The following is a 20,322-nucleotide window of genomic DNA, read 5'->3' as shown; positions in this document are numbered from 1 at the left end:
ACATTGCTTAATAGAGATCAAGAAAACGGATACTCGAGACTCTTTAGCATGCTACCTAAAACGACACATCGTAGCATGCCTCTACCTGTTGGAGACTGAATTTAGGTACCTGGTTAGGTAAATTTTGACATGGCAGTGGATACCTGCTGATTTTTTAGTACCTATTGATTAGTATATAACTCGTAGATAAAAGATGGATTCTTCAGTGGTGTTGAGTACTTGGCACTGATGAAGTCTGCAAGTAGTAGACGAAATACGCGTATCTGTCAAAAGATACGCAATTATAACGGAATTTAAAGGAAATAAACCAACGCACTCAAAGCTCTTCATAAAGGGATTCCGTTAAGAGGTTCAACAAATTTAAAGAATTAAGACATGGACCCTGTGCATTTTTGCGTGTTAAAATTCAGATATGAACTAAAACCATTAATCGATCAACAGACAAGTGCAATAAAACCACGGATTCCATTTATCCTCACTCTCTGGTAACATTCCTTAGCTGGAGCTACGCTATGGTAATACAAGCGGAACCCTTCAATAGTCACCAACAATCACTCTCGATGTTGCGAGACACAACTCACCTGTTGCGTCATCCCTTCCATTTTCGTCCCTAAAGTGGAAGGGATAGCCCATTTGATCAATTCCATTTAGCAGTGCACTCGAATGAACGCACTCTCTGTCAACCGTTTTGCACAGCTTTATCTAACCGTGTACATTCTGATTCCGGTGAGCTTCCACCGCAATGTCGCTCTCCGGTTTTCCATCAATTTCCACATCCCAACAAAGAGTATGTTTCGAATCGTCCTTTCCGCTCGCTCTCTATGGAAATTGCGTAGCAGGAGCAGGAGCACCATTTCTCACCCAACGAGTGGGAGAGTGTGCCGAAGATGCTAAAGGGAATTTGCACGAGAGCACCCTCCCCCGAAGCGGACATTCAGTTACAATTTGTCACTGATCGGCTATACTACACGACGGCGGCGGCGGTGAATTTCGAATTTTTGCGACGACGGAAGGAATCGTTTGCGACGCGTGATTTTTTGCCTGTGGGAAAAATTTTGTGCGGGTTCAGGCATAGGTGTAGGATATTTTTTTTTGTAAGAATGTTGTTTGGAGTGGCTTGGCTACGGCGTAGGAATTTCTCGAAATCTGTGGGATAGGAGGTTGTTAAAGCAGCTGACCTGAGGTCAAAACGATTACGAGTTATTCGGGAAACGGTCAGTTTGTCACAGAGTTGAGTGCGTTGAAGCTGATCCGGACTAGCCTCGGGATTGTGACGAAGATAATTCAGTGATCGGGTCAAACAGTTCAGAACAATAAAAAAAAAATGCATTTAGAAGGATTCTCCGGGGGATTATGAACGGACTGGAATGAAAACTGATGGCTGCAAGTGAACGAAGAGATTTGAAAGAATATTATAAAAAAGGAAAGACGGATAATCTCATCAAATTAAATCTGATTAATTGAAGGAAAATATTTTTTCCCTGTCAGTTTTATGCTCCTGGGGCGAGTGGTTTGAAATTCTTGGTGGAACCGAGATAGACAGCGTCAAGTGCAATCCGTTGGAAGTGGGTCATTTGTCTCGTGGCAGCGGGATATAGAAAAGAAGAAGAAGATACACAAAAACAACAAAGCAGCAAAACAAATCGAGTGAACTCGGAACAAAGCGTGGCCGGTATAGTTTGAAGCGGCGAGGATTAATTAAATTCATTAAACAGAATTAATCTGTCTGGTGTATTTCTCCCCTTGGGCTAGTGGCACGCCTGTTAAAAAGTAGTAGCTGGTCAGACAAGTGGAAAATAAGTAAATTAATATACGCTCCTTAAACAGGATTATCCGAGTTTTACCACCCACCCGTTGCCCAACCTCAAACAAAATCTGTCCTCCTCCACAGAGACACCAAAATCTGACCGAGGCAAGTCAGCCTGTGAAAACCGATAGCATTGTTTGGTCGAAGTGGAACACAGGGAAAAAGAAAGCGCGTGACAAAGTCTGAAGAAAGTGATTTTTATTTTCAACCACCCAAACCCAGCACCCCCCGTCACGTGGCTTGGGAGTTCAATCGACAGTGGATTCTTTTCCGGGATTTTTCACATTCTCCTGTTTGTTCCGTTTCTTCCTATTTTTTTCAACAATGATGCAAGAAGCGCAAGAAATTATGAAGCTCGTCGTGTGAATAAATTGTCTTCCTGCGATTACGACTGCGAGACGTCGTCGTCGTCGTCAACGAGGTCGTGGTCGTCCGTTCCATCCGTTGAAGAAAAGTGGCCGGAAATGAAATTTAAGTGAAACGAGTCACCGGCACCAAACGAGCGAGAAAAATCAGAAGCAAGGAGAAATTGTTTGTTATAAGCTGGTGGCCGTCTGGGGTAGCCTGGAATCCTCCAAGTGGTGCTTTGGCCTTTGAAGAATGAAGAGTGGAAAATCATACCGAGTGGAAAAATAAAATTTACCGGAAAATCCTGGCCTAGTTTGTGTACGGTTGTGATTTAGTGGAAAATTGAAGTGGTTTTCTGTAAAAAAAAGGGGTGAATTTTTAACATTTTCACCTCCACCAGTACCACATTAAAGCGACAGTCACAGAAATTACCAGCATCACTTTGACAGCAGCTCGAACGGCGTGGGAACTCGTGGAAAACAAGGTTAATAAAGTTTATTTACATAATTCATTAATGGCTAATGCATATTTGATGAGATTTCGAGGGAGGTTGCCCGCTCCGTGTTGGCTAATGTAGACTGATTAAGGTTTGCAAGTTTCGCTTTTCAAGGGGAAATGAGCCGAAGCGAACTATAGCTGCGGTTCGTTTGCGTAGGTTTCTGGTTAATGAATGGAATTGGATATTTTTCGGAGAAAATACGAACCTAATTATTCTCGGTGAATGTATTGTTCCAGCTTTTCTCTTGGCAAAGAAGTTATTTCTGGCTGTGGAGCTATGGTTATTTGCTGGGAATCATGAAGTTTGGTTTCATTCGAATACTGCTCATTACATAAGCATCTGCCCGTCTTGATGCGCTGCTAGTGCCTTAGTTTGGAGAAAACTCAAACCTACACATACTCCGTTTTAATCGCCGGAACTTACGGCTTCCGGAAAAGTTCCAACAGCATTGTTTCGTAGCTCAACAGCGCTAGTATGATTTCATCTTGCTCAAAACTTTGCACAGGAATGGGGAAATCTTTGTTTATCAATCTAGATCAGGGTTGGCGAATGTCATTTTCAATGAAAGATCTCACGCGATATTTACAGAGATATTTCTGTCACTAACATCGGATGAGAAAACAATGATAGAGATTTTCTTCAAAATCTCATCGATATTTTTGTCATGACAGAATGTGACAGTGTTGTGTTCATCGTAATTACTGGCTCATTTATTGCTATTAAAGTTACTTGTACCGAGGAAATCTTAATAATATATTCACTCTACCGATTACATATGGTTGCTTGCTTAAATTTATTTAAATCAGTTAGAAATGTTGATGTCAAAACTGCATAAGAATTATTCTCATGAGTGCTTGATCATTGGAAAATGACAAGAAAGCTAATGATAGGTAGTTTCATCTCGTGATAGTGAGAGGACCTGTTTTCTCATTGTCACATGACGACCGTGATATTTACCAGCTCTGATCTAGAAACGTTCGGCTATTTGAGATTTGATTTCTTCCAGATTGTAGATGTTCTGAAAGCAATTCAAATATCTGACATGAACTTGGGGTTAGGAGGGGAGGAACAGTTTCAGTGGGGTGATTGATTCAGTGTTGTTATTTCTCCGGTCAGTTCCGTAGATTTACGAAATGGATCAACTTATACAAAGTGAATTCAGATCACCGAGGTCAGTAAAATTTTATTGGGTTTTTCAACAGCTGAAAAAGTCGATATAATTTCAAATACAGTTACACGTGAGAAATAAATAAAATCGACTAATTTAGTTTTTTACCATTACATGGAGTGAGTCTGTTTTGCCGCTTTTCATTATCACTGGCGTGCACAGGGTGGGGCAAAGTGGGGGGGGGGGTGCAATTTCCCCTCTTTTATAAATAAATAAGATTTTTATTTCCACATTTACAAAATTATGATAACTTCATTTCATAAAATAAGGGCACTAGAAACGTCAATTCATTTGAGATGGTGCCTGTAAATTGCACCACAAAGGTGATTGAAGGGACAAACTTCAATGAAATTTTTCGTCAAAAAATTGCACCACAATGGAAAAAAATTCACATTCGTGGTGGTAAATTGAAGAAAAAGCTTTTTATTGAATATTTCTGGTGTAAAAATAACATCAAGGTGGTGCATGGAGGAACTAATCTAAATGAAAATTGAAAAAAAAAATTAACCACGCTAAAAATTTGGAGCATACAACTTAAAATTTCTGGTGGAAAGTTCGCTACACTGTGGTGAGTGTAGAAGCAAGATTTATTCATTTTTCTGGTGCATAATTTGCATCGTTCTGATGAATGCAAGCTTCATTGAAAATTCATGGTGGAAAATTTGCAGCATTCTGGTGCATGAAGAGGCAAAGCCTGAAAATTTCACCACAGGGTGCATGGATGCACTTCCCTGAACATTTTTGGTGCACCGTTCTGGTGAATGGAGGAGCATGCTTTATTGAAAATTTCTGGTGCACAATTTGCATCACTCTGATAAATGAAATGAAATAAAGGCACAAGCTTAATTTAAAATTAAGCTATATTGAAAATTTCTGGTGGAAAATGTGCACCGTTCTGGTGATCGGATGGGCAAGCTTTTTGGAAAAATGTTGTTCTTAAATTTGCATCCTACTGCTGAATAGAGAAACAAACTTTAATAATAATTTCTGTGTGTGTGTGTGTGTGTGTGTGTGTGTGTGTGTGTGTGTGTGTGTGTGTGTGTGTGTGTGTGTGTGTGTGTGTGTGTGTGTGTGTGTGTGTGTGTGTGCAATCTAACCCCACTGGCTGGCAGTGGTATTATGGAAGAAATTTGCTTACAACAATCCTTAATGTAATAATTTAAAGCAAGTTTAGTCCGGGAGTTAGAAAGCGATAGCTCTACTGCAGATTCAGCAACCCATTTCAGAATGCCTGGTAATGCACGTCCATTCCGAGGTGACTTTCACATACAATAAGCCCCACATGTAAACACTACCGTTATCATACGAATAATGGTACTGCAAACACTTCCAGATTTCGAAATGTGATGTTTCGAAATCTGGCGTGTATTTAGTAATTTATGGAAATATGCATTTATGATTGATTATAAATCAGATGGATCTCACCAAATTCTGCCTCCGAAAAAGGACCGGTTTGTTCACTCGCGGTAATCGAAAAAATCTTCCGCGTTGTTTTTACAACCCAACACGACATTTTGAATCACATTCGAAGTTTTACATTTGCACCGAATTTTTGCTTGAGACCTCATTGCGTGCATCCTCCGGAAGGCAGAACGCCAGCACCAAGAAAAGAAGAAAAAAATACCCGGTAAAACTCTTTTTGGGAGGGAGGCAAAGCACCAAAAACAAGCGAAATGAAAAACCGACCGACGCGACACCACAGCAACACAGCTACCCGAAACAAATTCTTGTCCCAGATTTTCACGTTAATTACAATATCACTAAAAAAAACTTTTTAAGACGTTATAGATCTTAATTTACACTTATCCACACGCGAAAACTAATATTTGTTTGATTTGGTACAATTAAAAAATACGCGAAACACAAATGAAATCAGCGCCAGCGAAAACAAAACCAACCGTTCGCGGGTAGAGCCTACTGCGTTTTTTTCAACAAACTTTAATAATAATTTCTGGTGTAAAATTTGCAAATGGTGTAAATCATCAGAAGATTGGAAGTAAGCTGGTTTACTGAAAATTTATGATGAAAAATCTGAAAATAGAAGCAAGCTTTATTTGGTGGAAATCCTGCAACATTCTGATGATAGAAAAAGCAAGCTAGTTCTGATCAATTTATATTTTTTGGTGTAAAATTGTATGGGGGCAAGTGTGTATTGAAAATTTCTGGTGTAAGATTTGCAACAATCTGCTGAATGAAGAGGCAAGCTGAATTGAAAATTCCTGATGTAAAAATTGCACAGTTCTGGTGAATGGAGGGGCAAGCTTCATTGAAAATTTCTGGTAGAAAAACTACATCGTTTTGGTGAATGGGCGGGCAACTTAAGCTTGACTTCCGAGAAGAAGAAATAGAATTCTGAGGACAGTTCTAAAAGAAAAGATTCCTGTGGATGATTCCATCAACATTCTGCAAATAATTTCTAGTGAATACTGCAGATAGTTCCAAGATAATTTCGAAAAGAATACCGAGAGAATCAAATTTTGAATAAAATTCCAAAAGGATGTTGAGAAAATTTCCAAGGAAATTCCGAGGATAATTTAAAGCTCATTCTGGGAAGAATTTCTGGAGAATGCAGAGGAAATTCTTCTAAAACTTTAGGGGAATTTCAGTTCCAAGGTGTTGTGAGAAAAAGAAAATTCTAAAATATTCCGAGGAGAACCTCAAGGATATTTAATTCTAATGACAGTTCCAAAATATTTCTGGGGTGAATTCAAAAACAATTCAACGGATAATTTCTAGTGCATCTTGCAGATAGTTCCAAGATAATTTCAAAAAGAATACCGAGAAAATCAAATTTTGAGGGAAAATCCAAAGTTATTTTAAGCAAAATTTCAAGCGAATTCCGAGGATAATTTCTATCTCATACAGTTCCAAGGTGTTCTGAGAAAAAAATCATAAAGAGTTCTAAACATAATTCCAGTGGACTTCTGAGAAGAATTTCAAAAGAACTCTTAGGAGAGTTCTAAAATAATCTGAGAAGAACCTCAAGGATATTGAATTCTGAGGACAGTTCCAAAGGATTTCTGGGGAGTATTCCAATAAAATTCTGCGTATAATTTCTAGTGAATCCTGCAGATAGTTCTAAGATAATTCAGAAAAGAATACCGAGAAAATTGAATTTGGAGTGAAATTTCAAAAGGATTTTGAGGAAAATTCTAAGGGAATACCGATAATTTCTGGCTCATTCCGGGAATATTTTTTTAGAGGAAATTTTTTGAAACTCTAAGGGAATTTCAGCTTCAAGGTGTTCTGAGTAAAAGTCAAGAACAGTTCTAATAATAATTCCAGAGGATTTCTGAGAAAAATTTCAAAAGAGCTCATAGAGTTCTAAACATTTCGAAAAGAACCTCAAGGAATTCTGAGGATGGACTTTTTCGCAAGTGTACAAAGTTTCAAGACAGCTTTTGGATTCCCTAATTGAAAAGTGGGTATTAGTTTGCCATTGAACCTTGGTCTATTGTTTTTTTACTAAAAAATTGTCTAAGAATCTTCGCTGAAAATTTCAAGACATTTGTTACCATGGTCAAAAAGATATAGCTGTTTATGTGCGTTGCAATAAATTCGGGTTTGTCCTTTATATCATCTTTAACACATGTTGAATGTTCTGTCACCCCGACTGGCGGTACTTTGCGACGGTTCATCATCGACATCGGCGATGGGATTAAATTGCCAATTTTTATTGGCTGTCTGAAAGCAGTTTGCATTGAAGAAGATGAACCACCACCGGAGCAAAAAATAATTAAAATTAGTTAAATTAAACCGTAGGGGAACAGTGGTAGGTGGACAACACCATCTCCCACGCACTTTGGAGTACTCCCCATCCCCAGATTAAATGCACCAGAAAACAAATTGCCCCTCCTTAACAAGATTACTGTGCACGCTGGAATACTGGATAAACTAAACAAATTTGTTCTGAAACAGTTTGGATAAACGGTCAAATTGGTTGTCCTATCGCTATCATATAAGAAGCAATGGTACGAAGCATACCAAATACGCGATTTTCGCGGCAGTGTACAAGTTCAATTTTTCACTGATTCTTAAACTTTTACTGAACAGTTCCGTAGTTTAAAAAAATACCGAAGAGCGGAGGCCTGGCTTAGTGTGTAGAACACGAATCACACAGAAATATGCCGAATTGAAACTTGAAAATGTTTGTCAAATCAACTTTTTTTTATTCAGCCATCAACAGCGTCGTATTAATGATGGACTAAAGCCAGGACCCCCAATTTGGAGGTGGGCATAAGCTATATCCTTCTCTATAATATGCTTTGAAAACTTGAAACAATAAATCATACAAATTGATAATACGAAAATAAAAATAAAAATATTCACATAGAGGAAATGGCTCTAATGTTGGCCTATGGATCTAAGATTGGGCCCATCGCTAAAAATCTGCTATTTATCAATTTTATCTAGATGAATGCGTTATTGGGACGGTTCCAATGGATATTTTTCGTCGCTATTGAAAATTTAGTCGATTTCTGAATGTATGGGCCTAAATTAGGGGCATTTACGCCGACATTACACACATTTCCCCTATACTGATAGATTATAGAAGAACAATAGGCCAGGTAGGCCGGTAGCGTGGCCAAAATCTCTAGAGCCGTGGGCATATTTTCTACAGCTCTACGGTCTTCGACAAAGTTGCTCGGTTTACAAAGCACTTAGGTTTCTGTTTAGTTTTTTAAATTAGTTTGTTTATTAACTAGACTCAGTCGTGTGTGACACTTTGCGGAGCCAAAAATGGTAATGGGTAACAATTTAGATTGGATGGATCTAGGTAGGAAACAGGTTTCTGAAGCCTCCTTCAGATACTACTCTAGAACGGTTGACCGAATGCTGGCTGGGCAGGTTTCTGTGCTACTTTATTTAATTTAAACTCAGCACAACTTGGGCACATCCATCGGCACATCTTCGGCACAATTTCGTAGGTATTGGTACATTTTAAATAAAATGGAAGCACTGCTGGACAACTGTCATTACGTTCTGTTTGACTGTATATTCAGTAACATCCTCTAATTGAATATTCCAGAGGAACTCAGACCAGCAGTTAACTTATAGACCTAAATACGAAATGTAGATTCTAGAGTGGGCTCAAGAGACAGAGGCAGTTAATCAGACCCTATTAATATCCTTAATTCAAATAATGCTGCATCTCACACCAAACAAACTACAGAAGTCTATTCATCATCCTCTATAGTCGATCTTGAATTATGTTCCCCACCGGTCCAAATCTTTCCGGCCGCTAATAGACAGTTGCTTTTCACATCACGAAAGGCTAGGTTTCTGATCTGCCTTTGAGGGCATTATAAAACCCTAAAACACAGGACTTTTATTATCCTATGAACACAAAACAACATAATTTCGCACACCCGCCACATCCCGCGTCATCCTCAATCCGATTTATCCCTGCGATTTCAAACCAAAAAATTCAAGGTGTCAGAAATACCGGGTTGCCGGGATGGGTATTTTACAATCAATCACAGCTTGCTCTATGACCGGCACAATCGGCACACCTGTGACACACTAACAAAAAAGATGACCCAATATTGGTGTGCGGAGTGACCTACCTCTTGGTTTTAGACCATTTTTTTGGCTTAAAAATTCAAAATCTCTAAGACAACCAAATTGAGAAAATTGCAATGCCTGACATAATTTTCTATATTTTTTACATATAGAATGTAAGTTAACAGTCCTTGAACCATTTAAATGCTTCTGAAACATATAAAATAATATGTTATTATCATGGACATATTTTGTTTTTCTAAAACCTGGACCTGGAAATTTGTTTTCGTAGTACCGGATTATTAGTACCGAAAAAATGCAATACAATTTAATGGACTTAAAAAGGAACTCCTGATTCTGTTACATGATTTTTTCTCGGTGTTTGGACAAATGCTAAAGCTACCGAGTTTCAGAGATTATTCAAATTTCTGACCTTTGAAAAATGTCGAGAGCTTGAACACTTTCCTAGACTATTGTTTGGCATTTTAGGCTTAGAAAACAAGCAATATCTCGAAGAAAAATAGCCAGGAACCTCTGACTATTTGTGATAGGTCTCAAACCAATTCGAGATCAAACAAATCAAAATATTAGTGCTTTCGTCAACATCAATTTTACAGTTAATATTTCCGTCTTTTCGTAACTTTTCTTGTCCGTCAGAATTCACACGGATTTTTAATTAATCTTTCTTACACGCATTTGTTAACAAATAAATCTGTGATTTGAGGTAAGTTTTTAAAGTATTTTTTTTTTTACTCTCAATATAGGTAGTAAAAAGTGACTTTAGTGACTAAATTTTAAGGAATAGTGACTTTAGTGACCTTTTGATGAACAAAGTGACTTTTTAGTAACTGGCTTGAAAATAGTGACCAAGTCACTAAAAAGTGACCTGCTACCAGCCCTGATAATAGGTTGTTAAGAACCATTACCATTCCAAACAGTTGTTTTCTCCATACATTTTCGGAGAGAGGACTATGTTAGAACCTTTTTACTTACACACTTAATCTAGCTCGGTAAAATCTCCAACAGCCGATTACCTCGTTATTTACTTTTGCTGATATCTTTGCAAATAGTTATTTGTTAGCTGAGTCTCGGCAATTGTTTTACTGAATCTCAGCAAAATAAATTGCAGAACTACTCAGCTGTTGGAATCTCGGTGAAAAAATTTAAATGTGCGTGGTTTAAGAGCTTTAATGGTAATGTTTATGGTAGTCAGTAAGGTCCATGGATGGTTTTTTAATATTGATCAACTTTATGTGGAATAAATCGCAAATTGGTTGCCTGTAAATTAGCGATTACCAATTCGCAAAATATACCGCGTAAAGTTGACCGATAATACAAAACCTTCTAATGGTACTGGTTCTTAACAACCCATTATTTGTAAGGTTCACTTCCAAAAAACCATAATATATAAGGTTAAAACTTTATCATGTTCAGTTCCATAACAATGTCAGTTAAAGTTTAGCAGGGATTATAAACAATTTTTAACCATGTTCGGTACGTTTAAGTAATGGTTTGCATTTATGCGGGAAAGTTTGCATAAATTCGGAGACATTCCAGCCCAGACACCACAGATTCCCATATGTTGGACTTGGCTTGCACGCCAAGTATTCCTATTGATGGTGAATCTACCAGGTTAATTCCTAACGCTGATTTTTTTTTTAAAGTTATACCCCGTGTAGCAATACAGTGCAGTGCCTTCCCGTTTTTGGCTACACCTCATAATCTAATTTTTTCCTCATATTTATGCTGGTACTTTCTGGGCAATTTATCATAAAATACCAAGTAGAGAGGATCCACAAAGAATGGTCTCTTGAAATCAGAATAAGAATTTAACATAGGATGAATTTTCTAAAAAGTAAAAAATCGAAAATTATGCGTTACCAAAAACGGGAAGATACTGAAGATACTCTCCATGTACATTCAAAGAACAATTTACATTGCAAATGCACTGCTAATATTTCCCTGGATTAGTAATGCAGTAATGAACCTGGCTCCGTTTCTGAAAATATTTTTGAATATACTTTGAAACCCATGCTCTTTTCAGTGGTCTTATTGCACAGAGAGAAAGGCATGTGAAAAATTTGGAATAACGGCTAAAATTAAAATGATTTACCAATAAGTCCGATGCGTGCAGAGGCTGACAAATGCTGGTCATTACTGTAACCGGTATATGTGACTTCGCAGTTCATAACTCCTGTCCGATACATACAGTTTAGCAGAAATCACCATAGTGAGTTCGTTGGAAGATCTCTTCTACACTTTTGACCACATGCGGTTATGTTAACGTTTTTTTTCTTAATTAAACGCATCAAAATGTGTTTCACATACTGCCTTTAAAGCGCTGTGCAGACTGAGCAGTTATAACATGTTATAACGGTTGTCAAATAATTGGAACACAGAAACCACCATCAAGATAGCGCTATAACATGTTATAACTCTGTAGTCTGTTCAGTGGCGTTACCGACTGTTTAGTGTCACGCTGTTACCAATTTAGGTGATGAACCAACACCTTTCATTAATACTACACATTGCAATCGCATATTTAATTTTGCCAAACGCGTTACAGATGTTGGTCAACGGCACCCAATGTTTTGAATCCGGAACTGTAGGAGAAAAGGCTAATGACGTATTTTTCCTAACTCAAAGTTATGTTCTCGCGCATACACCTGATCTGTACCCACAGTAGTGCGATTGCTGAATGATAAAAACGATTCACTCCAGCGCACCGTCAAGCTACCAGTCAAGCGTCCAGCTCAGTACATTGCATCGCCGTGAACGCTCGTGGCGAGTGGAATCTTGCATACTTTGTGAAGATTAACCAGAAACGAAACGTAATCGAATTGAATGGACCCCGCTAGACTCGTCCAGCAGCGAACAAGCGGATGAGTGACGATTGTTGTTTTGCCTAAAGCCGTAACTCAGCGGACGACGAGAGAATGTAAAAGAAGCGCAAAACCGAATTATTTAACATCATTCGTGGGAGATATATTCTCGTGTACGAAAAGAGAGCCGCTCTACTGCAGCACTACTTCAGCAACAGCTAGAGGAATATAAAACGAATTTTGCTTCGCTGTGAGGATCAGCAACCTTGGTTTTACCCAACATAATTTTCGCGACAAACACAGCCTGTGCAATAAATCTTCTACGTTCCAATGAATCAAGCCCAAGGAGCCTGCATCGATGTTCATACGGCGGTAAATTCACAGGATCTTGCCATGGAAGACTACGAAGAGCATATCTCACAAATTTCTTTTGAATTGATTCAAATCTACTTATACAAGTGGTCTGATATGGACACCACACGATTGCATTGGATTCTAAAATCGAACCTACTAGTGCACAATAAAGTGACCGGAAGCAGTGAGGATCACGAAGATGAATCCTAGTTGTCTGTTGGCCTTTGTGATGAAACTATCATAGTGAAGCCAATATGTGAGTCCAGAATCTAACAGAACTCCCAAATCACGTATATGATTCATAATCAATTGTTGTAGCAGGTCGCAATCCTGGATGCAATTTACGATTACGTATAATTTAACATCGTCCGCGTATAAAAGGCGACATCCCGGTGGTATTAGTTCCGATAAATCGTTGATAAAAATGGAGAATAGAAGTGGTCCTAAGTTGCTGTGGGACATCAGATTTGTTGGAGAAACATTCCGATGATGCACATCCAATCTTTACATGTAGACTGCGATTCGTAAGGTACGATTCAAACCATCTGATGAGATCTCCGGAGATTCCGAGCTTATCCAGTTTTGATAGCAGTATTCGATGATCAACTCGGTCCAAGGCTGCTTTGAGATCGGTGTACCGTGCCGATTCAAATTTCGGACACTTAAACTCGAATTTCGGACACTTTTAAAAGTTGATTATCTCGGTTGAATATGATCCACATGTCTTGTAAATTTTAAATTTTTTTGACTAGTGCCCTCCACGATCATCTAACATTATTACTTTGTTTCTAACTGGATGTAATATTTAATTAAAAATGAAAGTGTCCGAAATTTGAATCGTCCGAAATTTAAATCGGAACGGTATATCACGTCAAGTTGTGAGCCGGCATCTAAGTTACGCAAGCAAAATGAGGTAAACTGCACCAGATTTGTGGAAACAGTTCGCTTTGGGTAAAAACAGAGTTGGGAAAAAACCGGTTGTGTACCGGTGCGGTTCACCAAAGCACAACACGTATTCTCAACTGCTACACACCGTGTTTGGTTTAGATGCTGGTTGTGTTTCCATCGAAGCTTGTAAACCAACGCGTGTTTCTTTTACACGACACCTCGTTTTAGGTTTGGTTTTCGTTTACCGGTAAACGAGTTTGGTATGTAAAAAATGAAAAACACAGAACCGAACCAAGGTTGTGTAGCGGTTGTGTTTTCGGGTTGATATTTTATGGACGTGCAAGTGGTGCCAGATTTTTTTTTTACATCTTATATAATTATTTTAAAATTATCTCAAAACATCTTACTCATACCAACAATTTATGACCGCCACCATTTAAAAATCCAAGATGGCGACCGTCAGTTAGGGAAATACTGTCAAATACCCCACAATATGGGTATTTTTGGAATCGGGATGACTGTGTGGGGATTGGAAAACAATGTCTGACGCCATTTTGAAATCCAAGATGCCGACTTCCGGTTGGAGAAAAACTGGGAAATACTGTCAATACCACACAATATGGGTATTTTTGAAATCGGAATGACGTATAGGGATCGGAAATCAATGTTGGATGCCATTTTGAAATCCAAGACGGTGACATCGGGGTAGAGAAAAACTGGGAAATACTGTCAAATACCCCACAATATGGGTATTTTTGGAATCGGGATGACGTTTGGGGATCGGAAATAAATGTGTGACGCCATTTTGAAATCCAAGATGGTGGCTTTTGGTAGTATTTCCCTGTTTTTCTGAAACTGGAAGTCTCTATCTTGGATTTCAAAATGGCGTCAGACATCAATTTCCGGTCGCTACACGTCATCCCGATTCCAAAAATACACATATTGTGGGTTTTTTACCGTATTTCCCAGTTTGTCTCTAACCGAAAACCGCCATTTTGAAATTAGAAATGGCGTCAGATATCGATTTCCGGTTCCTGCATACTATCCCGATTCTAAAAATACCTGTATTGTGGGATATTTGACAGTATTTCTAAGATTTTATCGCACTGGAAGCCGCTATTTTGGATTTTTAAATGGCGTTATACGTCGATTTCCGGTCCCTAAGCATCATCGCGATTCCAAAAATACCCATATTGTGAGGTATTTGAGAGTATTTTTCAGTTTTTCTCCAACCATAAGCCGCCATCTTGGATTTCTAAATGGCGTCAGACATCGATTTCCCGTCCCTACATGTCACCACGATTCCAAAAATACCCATATTGTGGGGTATTTGACAGTTTGGCACTTTGAATTTTGATCATCTAATCTTTAATTCATTTGCACATTCGGCAGCACTGCACCTCCATTTACAGCTTCTTCGTCCAACCGTTTAGTCATGTTCAGCAAAAACCAGGTTCTGTTTGCAAAAACTGAACCGAATCCGTGGTTGATATTCCATACACCCGACCCCAAACTCGTTTACACGTGTAAACGGTGCTGATGGATTCGGTTGTGTTTTCGAAACCGAGGCCCGGTTTTGGTTTCAGTTTCGTTTACCGTGTAAACGAAATGAAAACTTTACACGGTGTGCACCATTCGTTCACACGTGTTGCGATTTTGAGGACCGTACCAGTACATGTGTATACCGGTTGGTTTTCTTGTCCACCACTGGGTAAAAACCATGTTGATCAACTGATATAATTCAAGAGCAAATTTTCATTATGTCGTAAGTAACATTCGCACCAATCCGAGAAAAATAAAGTTTTGTTTTGATGACCGAAAAGTTATTCCTATTTCCAAGTAAGCACATATAATCTCATAGTGATAGCAATGTTTAACATATTTAGCAGGGTTTTAATCATACAAATGCAAATCGCTAGCTTTTATGCTAAAAAATACTGGTTTTTGAGTCAAAAGTTATTATACGTCGTTTGGTGGTCCCTATTGTTACTTAAGTCAAAGTGTATTTACCAGGATATTCGGGAGAATTATCAATTACGTCTCCTTACGTGCAGCCCATTCATCATTTTAGGACCACCGAAATCATCTTAGCAACAAACAGTTCGATTTATTCACTTTAATAATGAGAAAGCGGAACGACGAACGTACACTTTTCACGGGTTTCTCAGCGCTGTTACTTAAGTCAAACGGCATCTCCATAGAAATTGGGTGACTTAAGTAACATCGAAAACTATTTTGATCGGAAGGTGATTACGTCAAAAAGCAATTTGGCTGGCAAATAAATTTAAAAATGGGATTTGCCTATATTCGGACAGTATATAGTGTAATAGCAGGAGAATCGATTGACACTGATAGCTCGACTTTGTTTACCTTTGTTACATTCGACGTAATGAAAATTTGCTCTTGATATAATGTTTGCAGCTCGCAAACAGCACCTCGTGATAACTATTTCAAACACCTTGGAGCAAGCGCACAATGACGTAATGCCGAGATAGTATTCTACATTCTGTTTATCTCCTTTTTTGTGAACACGGAACATAATAGACAATTTCCAGCTTGATGGGAATCTGCATTCTCGAAGGGAAATATTGAAAATAAGCGTCAACGCAATTCCAAACCTTGTTTTGATATTATTCAGTTACCGAAATATTTTGTAAAATATCAAATGAATTCCAAAGTAACAAAATGTGATCTTTCAGTTTTTAGGCAATAACACCTAAAAGAGTTATTAAATTGGTATTAGAAGACCTTCAAAATAACATACTATGGTATTCTGCAATCTAAAAAAAGCGTCTGTTATCCGTTTGTTATTGAAATAACTAAATTATTTATTAGTTCGTTATTCGTAGAATATTTTTGAGGTATTATTTTTGGTATTTCACCTCTTATGTCAGCCTCACTAATATCATATTTAGGTTGCCAGTTATGCTATTTTCATACCTGAATTTGGTATTAATAAGTTCAATCTTTTAAATTTGTCGAACCTTTTAACGGAATCCCTTTATGACAAGGTTTGAGTGTGTTGGTTTATTTCCTTTTAATTCCGTTACCCGAGCAGGAACCGATAGCTAATCGATAACAAATGAATATCTTAATGTGGTATGATACCAAATTTTGGTATGTTTGTGGTATAAAACCTTGTTTTGAGAATATTCAGTTATCGAAATATTTTGTAAAATATCAAATGAATACCAAAATAACAAAATGTGATCTTTCAGTTTTTAGACAATAACACCTAAAAGAGTTATTGAATTGATATTAAAACCTTCAAAATAACAAACTTTGGTATTCTGGCATCTAAAAAGTCCTCTGTTATGCGTTTGTTATTCTAATAAGTAAATTATTTATTAGTTCGTTATTCGTAGAATATTTTTGGTATTTTACCTCTTATGTCAGCCTCACTAAAACCATATTTAGGTTGCCAGTTATGCTATTTTCATACCTTAATTTGGTATTAATAAGTTATTTTTTCCTGCTCGGGTATAGTTGCTTATCTTTTGATCGTCTAATACTTGCAGACTTCATCAGTGCCAAGTACTTAACACCACCAGTATTCCAAAAGTATTCTTTTGTTATAACTTTAGTTATGGTGGCTGTTTATTCAACCACAATGATAACTTGTTAAGTTACCAAACCTTGATAACCAAGTATCAGAAATTGTTATCAATTTGGTATAATCCTTTATTCGGGCATAGTAGCCAAAATAATGCGGTTGACGCTTGGCGTGAGCAATACTATTACCTACAAATTCTTATCATGTTCAAATATACCGTTATAAAGTTGTGATCTTTGTGAAAATTAAACCCATTTTTTATACCTATTATTAATTAAAAATTATTCCAGAAAAATTGATAATTTTTTAATGGAAAATCCCATCTTGGATAGCAATCAACATACCTATATGTAAAGTTTTATTCATATCTAGGTGAGTCATGTTCAACCGATTTATTATTTGGTGAGGGAATGCTCTATATATTTCTTGTAACGCTTGTAAGCTTAGTCTTCCTTCCCCAATATGTCACAAATTACCACATTTCTTCGAACACTCTTCACCTCAAACGTGTGACGTAATTTATGGATGGCTTCTAATTATATTCAGTTTCCTGCTAAACTGCGGAGCTTCATAATACTGTTTGGGCATAGCATGTGATTTCCGTGAACGTTAAAGAGCGTGAGGTCGTTAGGAAGGGATCCATTGAGTACGTCACGCAACATTTTGGGTAAATAAACCCCACCTTCCCCCTTTCCCATACCTAATGCATTGATAGTCATTGATTAACCTCATCTCCTCCTAAGAGCGTGACGTACTTAATGGATCGTCCCTACGCGAGTGTTCGCGGTGGTCCTTACAAATCTCTAAAAAGTGTCTGGATGCAATGTGTAATGTGGCAGGGGAGACTGGAGATCGACAGGTTTTGTTCACTGCTGTTGCGGTAAATAGTCACGGCTGTAAACCTCAGACCACGACACTACCGGACGAGTAATTACATTCATACAATACGTTAACCGGAGCCTCAGTTAATTGAATTGATAGGTGGTACTCTATCAGAATGGCAGCAATGCTAATTGTGCACAATAAAAGTTCACAATTTTCCAACTGCCAGGTTGTCCCACCCATCACAATCAAAGTAATAACATATACTAGCATGTTTCTCCGCGATACGGAAAGATATGCAAAACACACTCAGGAACTGCGCGTTTATTATTACCGTGCAACTTCATTAGGACTCTTGCGGTACGATTGCCGGCTGTTTGCTTTGTCTGCCCCATATTCAATAATATAAGGAAAACAATCCTACCCCTTGATCCACCGATTATCACCGGATACGGGGAATTGAAACGCTGGCACTGGCAGATGGGGAACGGCAAAATGGGGAGCCATTCTCAAGCATAAGTATCGTTCGTTCTTTCTGGGCTGGATCACCGCAAACGAATGAAAGAAGGAAGCATATAAAAGGCCACACCCCGCAATTACCCTTTTGAAGCGTCGCGGTGGCAGGTTGCTATTTTAATATGGAATTTTCAATGCGAAAATATGAAAAAAAGTATAACAGCGGGTAAAAGTGGGAAAATCGTACCAGGGGGAAATATTCAATCGTGCGTAATATAGCGCTTTAGAGTCTCCTGGTTGCCCCACCCCACCACCCAGCCAAAAATCGGCGCAATAAGACGTCTTTCTCATACCGGTCGAAGAACAGCTTTCCCCCGAAAAACGCGTTACCCACTGAGTTCTATCCACCGCTTTTTCTCGGCGGGTTGTCAACCAATCACGCTGATTTTCTGCGAGTGACTAGACACACTTCATACTACTTTTTTTTTTATAATGCGTTTATTTTTCCAGGCTCATTTGCCGTAGCTTTGCGGAGCCGATATTCATTGTTTAGATTACAAAGTTTCTTAAAACTAACGTTAGTAAAGCGGGGGCCGATTACTCGCGGCTATCTCGAGGTTAGGGGTAACACATTTTAACAAATGGATGGCAGGGTAGGAATTGAGAACACAAGGTTTGGAGAGCAATGTGCTCTTGATCTCGAACTAAGCGACCAACTGATGAAAAAGACAAACATGGGGGTACACCGATGGGCAGCTAACAACTTGGGGGAACACAAGATGACACTAACTACTAAATCCTCAGATCGATCCGTTTTAAAAACACATAAATTAAATTAAAATATTCGAGATCTCGGCTCGCCAAGATGTCTCTAACGGGCCGCAAATGTTGTTTTCCTCGGGCCCTGAGGGATGCGGATAACTCGGATCTAGCAACACAATGTAAAGTGCATGACCAAAGCACGTGGTCGATATCGTGATAACCACTACCACAAACGCACAAATTGCTGCCTGCGAGCCCGATTCGGAAGAAATGCGAGTCTAACGAGTAGTGATTAGACATGAGCCTTGATATGACCCGTATAAATTCACGGCTCATGTCCAATCCTTTGAACCATGGCTTGTTCGACACCTGTGGGAGAATAGAATGTAACCATCTTCCCAGATCACTCTCATTCCATTTTTGTTGCCAGTTGGTGAGGACGTGCTGACGGGTAATTGAGAAAAATTCCGCAAAGGCGATTTGTCGATCAAAAATATCGCCTTCCATAGCGCCCACCTTAGCTAGCGAGTCCGCTTTCTCATTACCCGGAATTGAGCAATGAGATGGGACCCAAACTAAGGTGATAGTATAGGAGCAGTTAGATAAAGTACTCAATTTTGCTCGGATTTCGGTAAGGAAATACGAGGAGTGCTTCATCGGCCTCATTGATCGAATAGCCTCCAACGAGCTAAGGCTATCTGTAAAAATAAAATAGTGATCAGATGGTAGTGAGGCAATTTGCTCTACTGCGTAGAATATGGCTGCTAGTTCCGCAACGTATACGGAACAGGGTTTTTGCAGTTGATATGAGGCGCTATGAAATTCGTTGAATACTCCAAATCCAGTGGAAGCGTTTATAGTTGACCCATCTGTGAAAAAACTCTTATTGTTACTGACATGGTGGTACTTGTTTGCAAAAATTAAGGGAACAACCATCGACCGATGGTGATCTGGTATTCCACGGATTTCTTGCAACATGGTCAGATCAAAATTTACAGAGGAACTATAAAAGTCTTGGAGGCAAACACGAGAGGAATTGAATGAGGAAGGGCCAATCTCCAGCGTCATGTACTCGTAATAGAGACTCATGAATCTTGTTTGATGATTTCTGTCGAGCAGCTTCTCAAAGTTTTCTATTACCAATGGGTTCATTACTTCACAACGGATAAGAAACCGGAAGGACAGTTCCGCGAAACGATCTGTCAGTGGGAGAACACCCGCGAGTACTTCGAGGCTCATCGTATGCGTCGAGTGCATACAGCCAAGCGCGATTCGGAGGCAACGGTATTGAACCCGTTGCAGCTTCAAGATATGTGTTTTCGCCGCGGATTGAAAGCAGAA

At 38.7% G+C, this 20,322-nt stretch overlaps 1 protein-coding gene across 1 annotated transcript in view; it reads left to right on the top strand.

Moving 5' to 3' along the window:
- The first annotated feature begins 990 nt into the window (after positions 1–990).
- LOC135706541 (protein turtle homolog A-like) overlaps positions 991–20,322 on the top strand; it is a 1,327,166-nt gene continuing 1,307,834 nt past the window's right edge. The window contains exon 1 of the mRNA XM_065228176.1: positions 991–2,639. The gene's annotated coding sequence lies outside the window, so the exon portion shown is untranslated. The remainder of the gene's footprint in view (positions 2,640–20,322) is intronic.

The sequence above is a fragment of the Ochlerotatus camptorhynchus genome, unplaced genomic scaffold (assembly GCF_037179485.1).
Source record: "Ochlerotatus camptorhynchus isolate MF236.1 unplaced genomic scaffold, CSIRO-AGI_Acam_v1.1 ptg000284l, whole genome shotgun sequence".
Taxonomy (NCBI): Eukaryota; Metazoa; Arthropoda; class Insecta; order Diptera; family Culicidae; genus Ochlerotatus; species Ochlerotatus camptorhynchus.
Note: the sequence above shows the minus strand (reverse complement) of the source record. Positions and strands in the feature narration are given on the sequence as shown.